Source organism: Sinocyclocheilus grahami, unplaced genomic scaffold (assembly GCF_001515645.1).
Source record: "Sinocyclocheilus grahami isolate Dianchi unplaced genomic scaffold, SAMN03320097.WGS_v1.1 scaffold228.1, whole genome shotgun sequence".
NCBI classification, from domain to species: Eukaryota; Metazoa; Chordata; class Actinopteri; order Cypriniformes; family Cyprinidae; genus Sinocyclocheilus; species Sinocyclocheilus grahami.
This window is the reverse complement of record NW_015505407.1, coordinates 132,251-145,928: the sequence shown is the minus strand read 5'-3', so window position 1 is coordinate 145,928 and position 13,678 is coordinate 132,251. Positions and strand designations below refer to the sequence as shown.

Sequence of the window (13,678 nt, the reverse complement as noted above, 5' to 3'; positions counted from 1 at the left end):
TGTGTAAGTAGATTAATTAAGATAACGATTCCAGATAACGTGTATGCATACAGAGAATCTGTGATAATGTCAGTATTTGTGAAACATAACAGTGTTGATCATAATTGTATATAAATCCTGGTATTAACAGTTATGAGTAACGATAATGGCCCAGCTCCATCTTTGAGATGTAAGGTGGACCATAGACTCTCAGGGTGGGCCATACAATTTGATTGTAACCATTTTGACAAAACGACCATCTATGATTCTGTGAGTTTATATTAGACCCACAACAACAATTGTATATGTTAGATATGTGATTTCACTCTTACTGACCAAATACCAATACCCACTGACCAAACAGCTGTAGTTACAAACTTAATGAAGCGACAAATTTCAAAATCTGACTGGAAAGACATTTGAGTGCACTATAGGGATTTGTGTTGACATTTCAAGCTGAATTAGCAGAACATTGTGCTTCGATCGAGGCCCACCTCTCTGACTTGTTGAGTCAAGCTATAATCAGTTTGTAGAAAAAACTAATATAATCAATAATAACCAATAACCAGAAAATCATTACTTTGCCATCTTAATGCCATGGTTATTTGAAACGACAGCGATTTTTTTCAGTATTCATTCTCGCTGCAGTGCATCTCCCCTACGAATAATGAATGGTATCGTCCTCTTTGCCCCTGTCAATTATTCCTCTCAAATCACGATCGCAAACTGGAGCCGAGATGGTGTCAAGCCTTAGGACTGGGGCAGGTGGTCTCAAAACACACCGTCTCCCGTGAAAAGGTTGCATTCATTTATCAGTAACGTGAAAAATCTGCATCAGTCAGGGATATTGTGGATATCTGTCTACACCGCTGGTAAGTTCTCGCCTCTTCCTTATGTTGTTTGAGCTCGGCATGAGCTTAATCTTTGATCACAGTGTATGAAATTCATTTATTGCCATTATTAAGGTGAAACACTGACACGAGGCTTTGCTGTAACGATCACTTGCACTGAAATTCATTCAAGATTAATAATGGTATAACGACATATAGGGAGAATTAACGCCCCTTTTTATTGACTAAAATTAAATAAGGATCAGAACAAAATAATACAGAATATAAATAAACGCACTAATAAACGCAGATGTGAGGAATCGGGACGCGTGTGCAACATAAACCTTTATACATGTACATACATGGGCACGTACTGCTGTCAGATCAATTTCAGCTGTAACCCGAGGGCAACTTTAATATATTCACTGTAAAAACGGGGAAAGTAAAAATGCTGGAGTAGACTTCTAGTAACTGGCTAACTGTTAGTTACCTTAGTATAGAAGAAAAAAGAAATTACTTTATTTTTTAGAACATTTTATCATTATCATTATCTTACATATTACAAATATATATACACATATATATACACACACACACACACACACACACACACACACACACACACACACACACACACACACACACATATATATATATATATATATATATATATATATATAGGCCTATATATATATATTGTAGAATCTTTTATTTGACAAATGTTTATATATATATATATATATATATACATACAGTAGGAATTAAAAAAAAAAATTCTAATTTACCAAATTTACCTGCTTAATATTTTATTATTCCGTGTGTTACCTAGTGTTTTGTGTTTCTGGTTAACACTGTGCTCTGTTTTTTTATTGTTGGATACAGTTACCGGAGAGGCCCATTTTGAACTTGTGTCCCACTTGCCATCACACATTTTTATAATTAGAAATGGATGGCAGATTCAATAGGTTTGTGTATTAAATTGACATGAAATACAGTTAGAAACTGTTAAATATACAGTCAGTGCTGAAAAACGCTGCCTGCCCATCAGATTTTTCTCTCTTTGCACTCTTCATTGTCGACACTATTCCACAATCCTGTGTGTAAAAGTAATTTGCCTAATTATTTCTAAAGCTTATATGAATTTGTTCCAGATCATTAGACATGATGTTATGGTGCCTTGGAAGTCTGTGCGAAACCAGTGAAGGAAGCACCTTTCATACACAAACACTGCCTGAGAAGTACATGGGCAGTGAGGCAGCTGCCTTAGCTTTCAGACACACTCATTGTCACTATATTTCTTTACGGTAAAACATGATTAATAGGATTAAGATGACATCATCTGCTCCAGTTTAGCTCCGATTCAGGTCTTCACTCTGTCAGGGTTAAGCTCAGTTTTTCAAAAATGAAGGCCTGAATTTTAAAGAAAACAAAACACTCTTAAAATGTTCTACATTATTTTCATCTAGACACAGGGAAATGAAGCGAAAGAAGAATTCGTCATCTTGAGAGTGATCAGACGACAGTTCTTAAGATGACTTTAGTCTCGTCCCATGTTGTTGTCCTAAGATTCCCCTAATGCAGTGTCCAAATGTGTGTCGTCCAGTTTGAGAGACAGTATGAGGTCATGCCCAAAGTGTGGCCAAAGTTGTTCAGTCTGAATGCTTGGAGAAGTGAAGTGACCCCTGCGCGGTCCACCTCTATTTGTTTACATAGCCTGTCATATAAAGTCTGTCACTTCCTCTGCGTCTTATGCAACACTCTTTCTTTACACTCTTGTTGAACGGACACTTACCGTGATGGACATCTGGCATGATATTTTGCTTTTCTGTGGATATAGAACAATCACAAAATGAGATCTTTCAACAGAATGTAATATCAGTAATCTGGGTGCACCGTGTCTCCTCTAACACAATTATGTTTTCAGAGTGAAGGTCATTGCTTTGGGCTTCCAGCTGTTGCGTGACTGATCATGTGAGTCTAATAGAAAAACAAAAACATCACTCAAAAAAAAGAGCATTCGATCTACGCCATGTTTAACGTACAGCAGGTTAGATTCTGGTACCCAAACACAGATTGCATTTGACTTTTATTTGGCTATTTGTGTGAGAAAGCAAACAGGTACAGATGGTGTAATTTTGCACAAGCTGCTCAAATGAACCCATTGTTTTCTTACAAGAGTTATTTACAGATTCATCTTCATGCAAAAAACCAAGTTGTCAGGGACAAACAGGTTAAATGGGTAAAATATCCATCACAGGACTTAATATTTCTATAATGAATCTTATATGAAAAAAAGCTATTGTTGACAACACATTTTCCAGTACAATATAATAATAATAATAATAATAATAATAATAATAATAATAATAATGATAATAAAACATTTAATATTGTGTTTCTTTTAAAGATTAAAGATATACACTATAATTTTCAGTTTTATAACTTGGTTAACTATTTGTACAGTTAACATTCAGAAGTTTGTGGTTAGTAAGAAATTAAAACTGTAATTTCAACATTAAATTGGTCAAAATTACCAAAAAGATAATTGTAATAAAACAAATAAATGCTGTCCTTTTGAACTTTCTATTCATCAGAGAATCCTAAAAAAGTTGTATCATGGTTTCCACAACAATATTAAGCAACTAAGGTAACTAACAATATTAAGTTTTATAACATTTATAATAATGTTATTATATTATATGACACTGAAGACTGGAGTAATGACTGCAGACAATTCAGCTTTGCCATCACAAATAAATTACATTTTAAAATACACGAAAATAGAAAAGTAAAGTGTAATAATATTTCACAACATCCAATAAAAGCAGCTTTGGTGGTTATAGGAGATCTTTTTCAAAAACATTATAAAAATCTTTTAATTGTTTGTTTCATATAACATCATCTTTTCTGTTGTCTTTTCATGCATTTCTCCAACTTGTACATACAATTTTAATCAGCGACTGTGAACATTGTTTATTCTTTCTTTCAGGCACACTTACTGAAAGCAGAAGATTACACGTTTTCCCATCTACTTATCTACTAGTACTTATCTAATTATTCTTGGGTGAGGTTTTGGATGAAATTAAGAGACACTGTTCTTTGTACCTTAAGCTTTGAGGCAATGACATCTAGTTTAGTTGAAGATCTGTGATTAAGCAAGTCTGGACAAATTAGAAGTTTAACTAAAAATAAGGAGTTAACTATAAATAAGGAGTGTAGCTGAGATTGCAGTGGATCCACTCCAGTGCTGTCTCTCATCCATAATCCTCCAGCTTCTTACAATATGGATTATAAAACTATAAGAGCCACAGCTAGTCAGGCAGCCTGCCAGGAGATAGACAAACAGAATGAGAGAGGGACTGATGCTGTCTTAAGCTGTCTTTAGCCTAGCTGTGCTTTTACCAGTGAATAGTGTTTAAAGGAATATTCACCCAAAAATGAAAATTTGCTGAGGCCATCCAAGATGTATATGAGTTTGTTTTTTCATTTGAACAGATTTGGAGAAATTGTGCATTACATCACTTGCTCACCAATGGATCCTCTGCAGTGAATGGGTGCCGCTAGAATGAGAGTCCAAACAGCTGATTAAAAACATCACAATAATCCACATGAACTCCAGTCCATCAATTAATGTCTCATGAAGTGAAATGCAGAAGTGAAATCCATCATTAAGGCGATTTAACTTCTGGCCTAAACCAACATTTACAGACTCTCTTAAACTGCCTGATGAATGTTAATTAATGGACTGGAGACGTGTGGATTACTTGTGAATTATTGTGCTGCTTTTATGAGCTGTCTGAACACTGTTTGATGGATGGCCTGAGGTTGAGTAAATTTTCATCACATTTAAATTTTTGGGTGAACTATTATATACCTGTGAAGAGTTTTCGAGATCCTCAGCTGAGAGACCCTTGAATAACCATTTTTAATAGCATTAGTAGGCTGTAAAATGATGCCCACATTTATTATGTGGTTTATCAATGTTGTATGGATGTTTTAGCATCCACCAGGCAAAAAGGTGCTTAGGAAAGTATTAAAACAGCATGCTTTTCCTCTAAAACAGCACGATATGTGATATTTAAGGGATGATGTGTAATTTGCCCTTTTGAGAAACTAAGTGTATGTATAAACAATAATTGTGATGCTCAGAGGGTAAAGGTTCAGTAAATAAAAACATACATGTTTAAATTATGCTGCCTTTACACTGCAATAAACACTTGAACCATGCCATCAGAACAAAGAAAGTCTGACGTTTTATGTCTGCCGTCATAAAGATATGTTATCTTTGATAAAATGTGTCAAAGAAAATCTCAGTATTAAAGACCTACTTTCAGTTTTCAGTTCCTGTTCACCATGGCCTTAGGTGTCAATGATTTATTTATACTGTGTATACTGTATAAGCACTGATTTATTAGTCTGTTTTTTGGAAGTTGCTTTGAGTGTAAGACCTGTGGCTGGTTACATTAAAGGCTTAGACTAGTCTTAAAAGTTAGTCATCTAATTTTTTTCTTTAAGACTGATCATAATTAAAAAAAAAAAAGTCTGTTACATAAAAACATATAGCTTGGTCTAACTTGAATCCGAAAAATAAGACTGGTTACCCCTTGGCTAACTGCTAATTGGTCAAACTAGTTCTTAAGACACAGTCTTAACATAGTGGCTATGTTTATGCAACTGGCCCCAGTCTTATAAACCAGTTGAATTGGCCCTGATGTAATCAGCAGATTGATGCTGGCCCTGATGGTCTGAAGATGCACTCGTGCCATGTGAATTTTGCTATATTTATGCACAGGCATATGTTTGGGCAAGCACATGCTAAGAAAGGGATATGAATGCATGCATGTAGTCAAGTCACCCAAGTGTTCACGTACACACGCATGTGAGTATATATACAGAGACTGGCCTTGCATGGGAAAACAGCTTACTTGTATCTCGCAACAGCTGTGTCAAAAGAAAACAGAGCAAAAGTGCATCTGTTTGTCAGAAGAGATTACCTGTTGCTATGCAATATAGGTGATCCATCTGGTTGCCAAGACAACTGCTTCCTGACTGAGAGAGAATGGAGAGTGAATTGGGAAGGCTTTGCGTTCTAGAGTGGCCTGTTTGTGCTAGTGAAAGACAAGCCTCGGGCCACAGTGGAACCATCGAGATGGGTCAAGCATAAAAATGTTTGCTTATATAATTATGTTGTTCCTCCTGAGGGCAAGAAACAATTTCTGGGGCGCCACCTCCATCTAGTGGTCAGAGAAGACAATGCATGTGCTATATTTGAACAATGATCAGTTTTCACCATTGTACTGATTGCAAGCCTCATGTCAGCTCTGCCTTTTCTTTAGAGATGACAGAGGTGGAGCCGGTGTTGGATTTTGCCTCATCGGGCCGCTCTGGCCGTCGCAACGCACTGCCTGACATCCTGGGGTCTCCTGTTGGAGTCCCGCCTGACCTGTCTCTTAAACTGGCAGAACTATCCCTCACAGGTAATTCTTTTATACTTTGTATTTTATTTATGATTTTTAATGAATATTTATTATTTTAATAAAATATTAGATATGTAATTATAATAGATCTATTTAGTAAAATGATTGTATTTATTAAATGTATTATAATAAATGTTAGTTTATATATATATATAAATTATTGTCTTTATATATAATCATTATAATAAATATATTTAATTATAAATGATATATATATATATATATATTTATGAAATAAGAATAATTTCTAATCATGTATTATAATAAATTAAACAAAATATTTTTTATTTTAAAAATGTGTAATTATATTAGATATTTAGACTATTAGCTTTTTATGATAACCTGTAACGGCAAAAAATATTAGAAAATGTGAAAATAAAGTAAATATTGCATTTATTATAAACTATTATCATGTTATTGAGTTGTCGATACCACTAAAGTATGCAAATAGTTATACAGGGTTTCCTCAGTCATGGAACACCTGGAAATATCAGTTTTCCAGTTTGGAAAATGTATTATAAATCAATTAATAAAATCATAAGAGTATAAAAAATTTTTTTTTTTTAATTATGCTTAGTTCTGTAATATGTATTCTAAAACATATTGGTTCTTCTTAATTAATTGTTCAAACTAGTTTACAAATGTGACCCTGGACCACAAAACCAGTCATAAGTGTCAATTTTTCGAAATTAATAAATAAATAAGCTTCCCATTGATGTATGGTTTGTTAGGATAGGACAATATTTGGCCAAGATACAACTATTTGAAAATCAGGAATCTGAGGGTGCAAAAAAATATTGAGAAAATCGCCTTTAAAGTTGTCCAAATGAAGTTCTTAGCAATGCATATTACTAATCAAAAATTAAGTTTTAATATATTTCCAGTAGGAAATTTACAAAATATCTTCATGGAACATGATCTTTACTTAATATCCTAATGATTTTTGGCATAAAAGAAAAATCAATAATTTTGACCCATACAATGTTTTTTTGGCTATTGCTTTATACCCCAGCGACTTAAGACCTCCAGCTCCAGGGTCACAAATGATTCTTTAGTGAGTCACACTTTGTTCAAATGATTTTTGTCCTTATCTAGTTATCACAACTGATTGGAAATCTCAAGGAAATTCAAAAAGTGTGGTAACTGTGGTATGAGGTGTAATGATAATTTTAGAACTGAACAATAAAAACCCTCTGTTATTCCTATTGTTTATGTCTCTTTCGGTTTCAGACGGTCCAGGTGATGCTCAGTCCCCGTCTACGGAGGAACCCCCCACTCCTACAGAGAGCCCAGAGGTGAAGGATGGTTCCTAGGTGGCTGAGTCTATGCCTAAACCACAGAGATGGGGCCTCAACAGCCCCCGCCTTTCCCCTGGAGCTCATCCTCTACCGACTGTTCCTGATGCCTGTCAGACTGCATTATAGGAAGCAACAGAGGGCAGCTAAAATGTGAAATGAAGGACAAGGTCTTCAAAGGGTTTGTGCAATGAAAAAAAAACAGACTGCCAAAAGACAGGAAAGGAAGCAGAAGAGGATGTCGAAGAACAATCCTCACTTTTTTAAACACAGACATACCAAAACACTGGGGGATCTGCTTGGGAACGCTTTAATACATTTTACGCATTTGTTTGAGAAAATGCTTTTCTTTTTATGAGCTTTCTATCCAATAATGACTATTGTGAGTTATGTATACATCCAGTTGTGGTTTGATATTGTATGATATTATGTGATCTTAGAAATGTGTCTTTAAAAATCACTTGGAAAGGGTAACCGTGAAAGAATATGAGCAGATGTTTGCGAATATTCAAGCGTCATGTAGCATTATCTTCAGCCTTCAAATAATAATAATTATAATACATTTTTTTTAATAAAAAAAACATATATCTGTGAGTAAATTAATCAGAACTGCCAAACACGAAATGCAGTATGAAAAGCATAAATCAGAAAGGGAATAGTAATCATAAACTTTAGAGTATACAGTACTAGGAAAAAATAGTTTGCAGTATTTTAATAAATATTCAGAATGCCCTCCAAACACAGATTTTTAATTTAAATTTGAATGGGTCAGCTTATTAAAATAAATAAAATCACTGAATTTAATCTCAGTGTGCAAAGAATTTTATAATTAAAAAAAAAACTCCACTTTGTATTCTCTATAAACTCATGCTGTATGTGATGTATAGAGTTTTGTATAGAGTGTTCTTACTGAACAGAGTGTACTTGCAATATATGTTTATGTTTAGTAGATCTTTGATGTCAGTTTGATTCAAACTCAAGTTTGAATAATTAAGCTAATCCAAACTATAGGATGAAAAAAGAGTACCTTTTTTGAATGCGTGGTGCGAGGATGTCTAAGAGCCATAGCCTTTTTAAGGTCTGTATAGCCTAAACATGCAAACTAAAGGGAGGGATATGACTGTGATATTTGACAAGCCCAGAGAGATATTTTTTAGTGTCTGTGTCATAATATGCATACGTGTGGAACTGGTCTTATTTAATAAGTGTGAGGCGTTTTGAGATGTCGATTTTTTTTTACAGTATTGTCCCATTTATACTCTACACTGGTAACTTAATGCATCAATGTCAAATGTTGTAATTGCCAAACTGGGATAAAATTGCCTTTCTATGTTTTTACACTACAGTAACTGTGCTGTTAAAAACACATCAATGAAGTCACACAATGTGTGTATGGTATCTAACATTACAAAGACAGAGAAGCTGTATCTGTATATACACAAATATCAAAAATGAATGATACTGAAAGGGGCCAGTATTAGAAAACCCATTTAAATGCATTAAGTGCTGTTGTTTACCACCAGGTGGAGCCACTATTCACACGGCCCGGGGACATACAGGCCATTTGATGTCAATATGAAACAATAAGAGGGTGACCATGTGTTTCTCGGCAATAAACGTCTAACGTCATACACATATGCCATAATATATTTAGCTTGGTTTTTTACAGGAAGTAAGGAGGCACCTGAAACTATTCTTAAGTACACAATCAATACAAATGGAATGATCTTAGCAGGCTCTACAGTCAAAAGGAATTTATTTCTGGGTAGTGCATCCAAGCAGTGGATATAAACATGTAAGTCAGAGTAAAGGAAAGATCCTCTGCTGCTGAGGGTCTGTCCGCAAATCACAGAGCGCTTTGTGAGGCCTGGCAGTCAAAGATAATCTAGATTTGTAGGAAACACGTTACGACAGTGCAGCATTTGAGAAAGGTCTTGTGGTGAGAAGGTCATTAACTCTTTAAAGAAACAGTTTTCTCCAAAATATTGATGCTACACCATAAAAAAGATACAGGGATGGTTTATAGTGAATGCAGTGGCTTAAATTTAGTTTTTTGTTTTCCAGAAGACTAGAAATATAGCACACTAGTTATATGAATTAGTGACTGCTATAGTACTTTTACGGCACTAGCATGAACATACTCCATAGCATCTGATTTTGTTGTCTATGGAAGCAAGCTATAGTGGTTTGGAATGAGATGAAGGTGCATAAATGATGACAGAATTTTCTTTTTTGAGTGAATTATCCCTGTAAATCTTTACTGAAACCTGCATCTATATTCCTAATTATTATTTTTACACAATAGGAGCCTATTTTATTATCTTATACTTAATTCTTAGTAAATAAATTCCCCCAGGGGAGCCACAGGATTGTTGTTTTTATTGAAAAAGCACTGATTTAGAGTCATCCGGTATTTTTTCTATCACGCTCTCTGTTAATCATCTTCATATAATGTTCTTCATATGGCCTCAGTTTCACTGATTACTTAGATGGCAGTGACATTCTACTGCCATGGAGTGCCTACTATTGGCTCTCTAGTGCAGGCTTGGTGAGGACAACATCCAATAAAGATTAAAAGAGGCTTCTCATCATGATAAGACCCCTTCTTAAACATCTGCCCATCTGTGCCACTCTGAAAGTTTGAGACAACAACATCTGTGTTGAATCTGCAATGAAAAGGACATTTGAGGATTTGTGTCCTGCCTTGATCATTTAATCTCATCATATATTTGTCTATTAAATAAGTTGTGAATTTGAAGTAGTCAAACCAAACAAAATGCATAGTGTAAATGATACACAAAGTTATCTACATTTTGACTATGTCTTAATAAGCATCTGCTTCCACGGTATCACATAACAATAAGCTGAAGTACAACTTCCCTCTGGGATAGGAAATAGAGTTAAACTTCTTTGATTCTGCACGGGCTGATGTCCATATCCTATTTCTGACTCTTCTTAGTGGTCAAAACATTTGTTCCAGTCGTGTGAAAATCCACAACATAGTAACTTAATGAATTTGCTTATTAAAATATCATTAAAGGAATAGTTTAGAATTGCATCACTTGCTCACCAATACGTCCTCAGCAGTAAATGGATGCTGTCAGAATGAGAGTTCAAACAACTAATAAAAACATCACAATAATCCACAAGTAATCCTCACAACTCCAATTCAACTCCAATAAAGTTCCAGTGAAGTGAAAAGCTGAGTGTTTGTAAGAAACAAATCCATCATTAAAGTGTTTTAACTTTAGATTTATGCTTCCAGCCATAATCCATAATAAATTAAAAGTTCAAAATCCACTGACATATTTATTTTGGACTGTTTTCGCTTGTAAACGGTGGTTGATCTGTGCATATTTCACTCCTGATTCAGACTATAGATGACTCTTTCACTGGAGAATGCAATATGGATAGATGAAAATCAGAGGAGTAATTTTTCAACAAATTTTCATCTTTCAGTGAACTATTCCTTTGATGAATTTACCTCATAAAATATAATTTAAATGCTGCACTTTGCATTGTGGCTAGCAACACCCTTTAGTCGTAACTATATAATATGGTTCATGTACAAATACATGATATTTGCATGTATTGTGTTACGTACAAGGGACATAGGAGCTTATTTTATTTATTTTGAATGATTTGTATACAATGTGGGGCCTTGCATGTATTCCTCTCTCTCTCTATACAGCATTTGCTACAACAAAACTTTGTCAAAGGATGACAAAATCCCCCATTGTTAATGTACAAATAGCTGGAAATGCAATAAAAACGAATATTTTCATAATATTTTCACATGTATTCCTATACAGTGTTTGTTATGACAAAACTTTGTCAAAGGATGACAAACTTCCCCCATCTGTTAAATGTCAACAACATCTATTATTATTTATATGAGTGATAAACATGGCAGAGTGGCAGATCCCTTGACACATCCAGCACATGCGTTGACTTTGTGTCTGGCTGTCTGAGCATAGTGTTAGCTTGCATGTAGCCACCCAAATATGCTGTGAGGGAGTGTAGTCCCACCCCCCGCCTCACACTTGTATAACAAACCAACGAAGAATGGTGCCTGGGCCGTTGCTATGGCAACATGTTGCCAAGGAAACCACCTCGGCTAAAAAAAACACACCACATTGCTAAAAAACGCACTTACAGATGTGCCCATCTTCTATGTTTTGCACAAGGAACATTTTCAAGATTCTTTCATCTGATGTACTCGGAAATCTTGCAAGGACGAGGGCCAAACACTAACAGCAGCCAGCATGCATCACGTGATTCTGTTCGTCTTTACAGAAGCACAACATGGAGGGATGTGGATGTGGAATGGGTGAAGCCCGAAGCAAAGCTGAACAACAAAGGTTACATCCTTACAGCAGTGAGATACTATCACATCTGCCCACATGCGGTGCAGACAAGAAGCATGCTTCATCTGTTAATAACTACATGTCGTGTGAAAGCACAGCTATTAGTGACAACCCCAGGCAGTCGACATCAGCCACGGCAGCCTCAGATCTTCTGTAATAAAGGTGGAGACCTTAACCGAGGGGTGACCTTTTCTCTGGTGCTGAGCCTAATAGTATTTTGTGGCTATTTGGCTCTGCTGGGGCAGAGGAATTTGCTGTGTTGTCGCAAATGATGATGTGTTGATGTGAGCCAATGAAAAATAATCATCAGCTTTTGCAGCTCAAGGGTATGGGGTGGCAGTACCCACTCAGACGCATGGCACATGCCGTTTAACGTGCCAGTCAGACTGCCTGAGGTAGAGAAAGAAAGAGTAAGAGACAGTGCAAGAGGAGGAGGGGAGAGCAAAAGTGAGACAGAGGTGCAATAATGGAAAAAGACATGCAGACAAACATTAAGTCAGACCTCTTGGCGAAAACTACAATGAATTCTTATATGCGATTAACTGTATGAGCCACAGTGATCCAAGATGGGAAAATTATATTCACTGGTTGTACAATATGTAATGGCTTAAATCACTGGTTTTGCAAATGGAAATAGGATTTACACTGAACATACGTGGCAACTGAACACAAAACCAAAATTATTTAAAAATAGTTCATTAGGGAGGTGGAAAATGTTTCAGTAATAATAATTCCTTTTATAATCAAATTTTATTATTATTAACTGATAAGTCTTTTTTGCATGAGAATTTGTTTAGTTGCATTTAGTCCCATTTATTCGCTGTACACCAGCAATCCACCATTTGAGGACCAGTCATTTGAATAACTTCAGACATCAAAGGGAATGAATGAGTGGATAATTTGAAAAGAATCACTGAACACAAGTGGGTGACCTGTGCTCTGGACATTTGATGTTCTGACTCAGAAGGGTAGCTTCAAGTTGGTAACAGCCTGAATAGCCCAGCATATGAAACAACTGGACAACTGTAGCCTATGTCAACAGCTTATTTAAATGCAAATTGAGTTTCTGGCAATAACATGGCATTATCAGTGGCAAGGTCAAGGTTTTTTATTCCCAAGGAACCCACATATTGTATACCTTGAATGTGTTAGTGTGTATAAAAGTGTCTCCTAAATAAATAAATGTGAATGTCAAGCACAATGAGGTAAGCAAGCATTGAAGAAGCCATTAAAAACGAATCGGAAATGACGTTCAGTTCCATTAACGGAAGTGCATTGCACCACAACCCCATTACAGAATCCACAGCGAAACAAGACACCGCTACCGCTGTAGTTCTATTACAGAATGAATGGGCTGGTTCAAAAACATACAGCGCAACCAGTGTAGTCTGATTTTCAAAGGAATGGCTCAAACAATTTGGTTCTTTTCAGTGTATCAAAACATTTAGCCTACTATTTAAATTGCATTTTATTAATCTATTTATTTTATAAACTACTGACAAAACTCATAATGAAATCTGTGTAATACATAATGTAATCCTAATGTAATTCATGCTAATCTTTGACTACATGTTGATATGAACAATCAGTCAATGTATTTAATGATAAATATGACATTAGTTGTAAGCTAGCCTATATGTGTTTTATTCATCAAACAGAACCGACTCATTAAAGTCAATCATTCAGGAATTGAGTGCACCGATTGCACTGTAGATTTTTGATTCACTAAA

General features: G+C 35.4%; 1 long non-coding RNA gene across 1 annotated transcript; it reads left to right on the top strand.

Moving 5' to 3' along the window:
* The first annotated feature begins 678 nt into the window (after positions 1 to 678).
* Positions 679 to 7,783, top strand: LOC107597134 (uncharacterized). Its single transcript, XR_001610436.1, has 3 exons — positions 679 to 851; positions 6,146 to 6,286; positions 7,517 to 7,783. It is a non-coding gene; the product is annotated as an uncharacterized lncRNA (long non-coding RNA).
* The last annotated feature ends 5,895 nt before the right edge of the window (positions 7,784 to 13,678 follow it).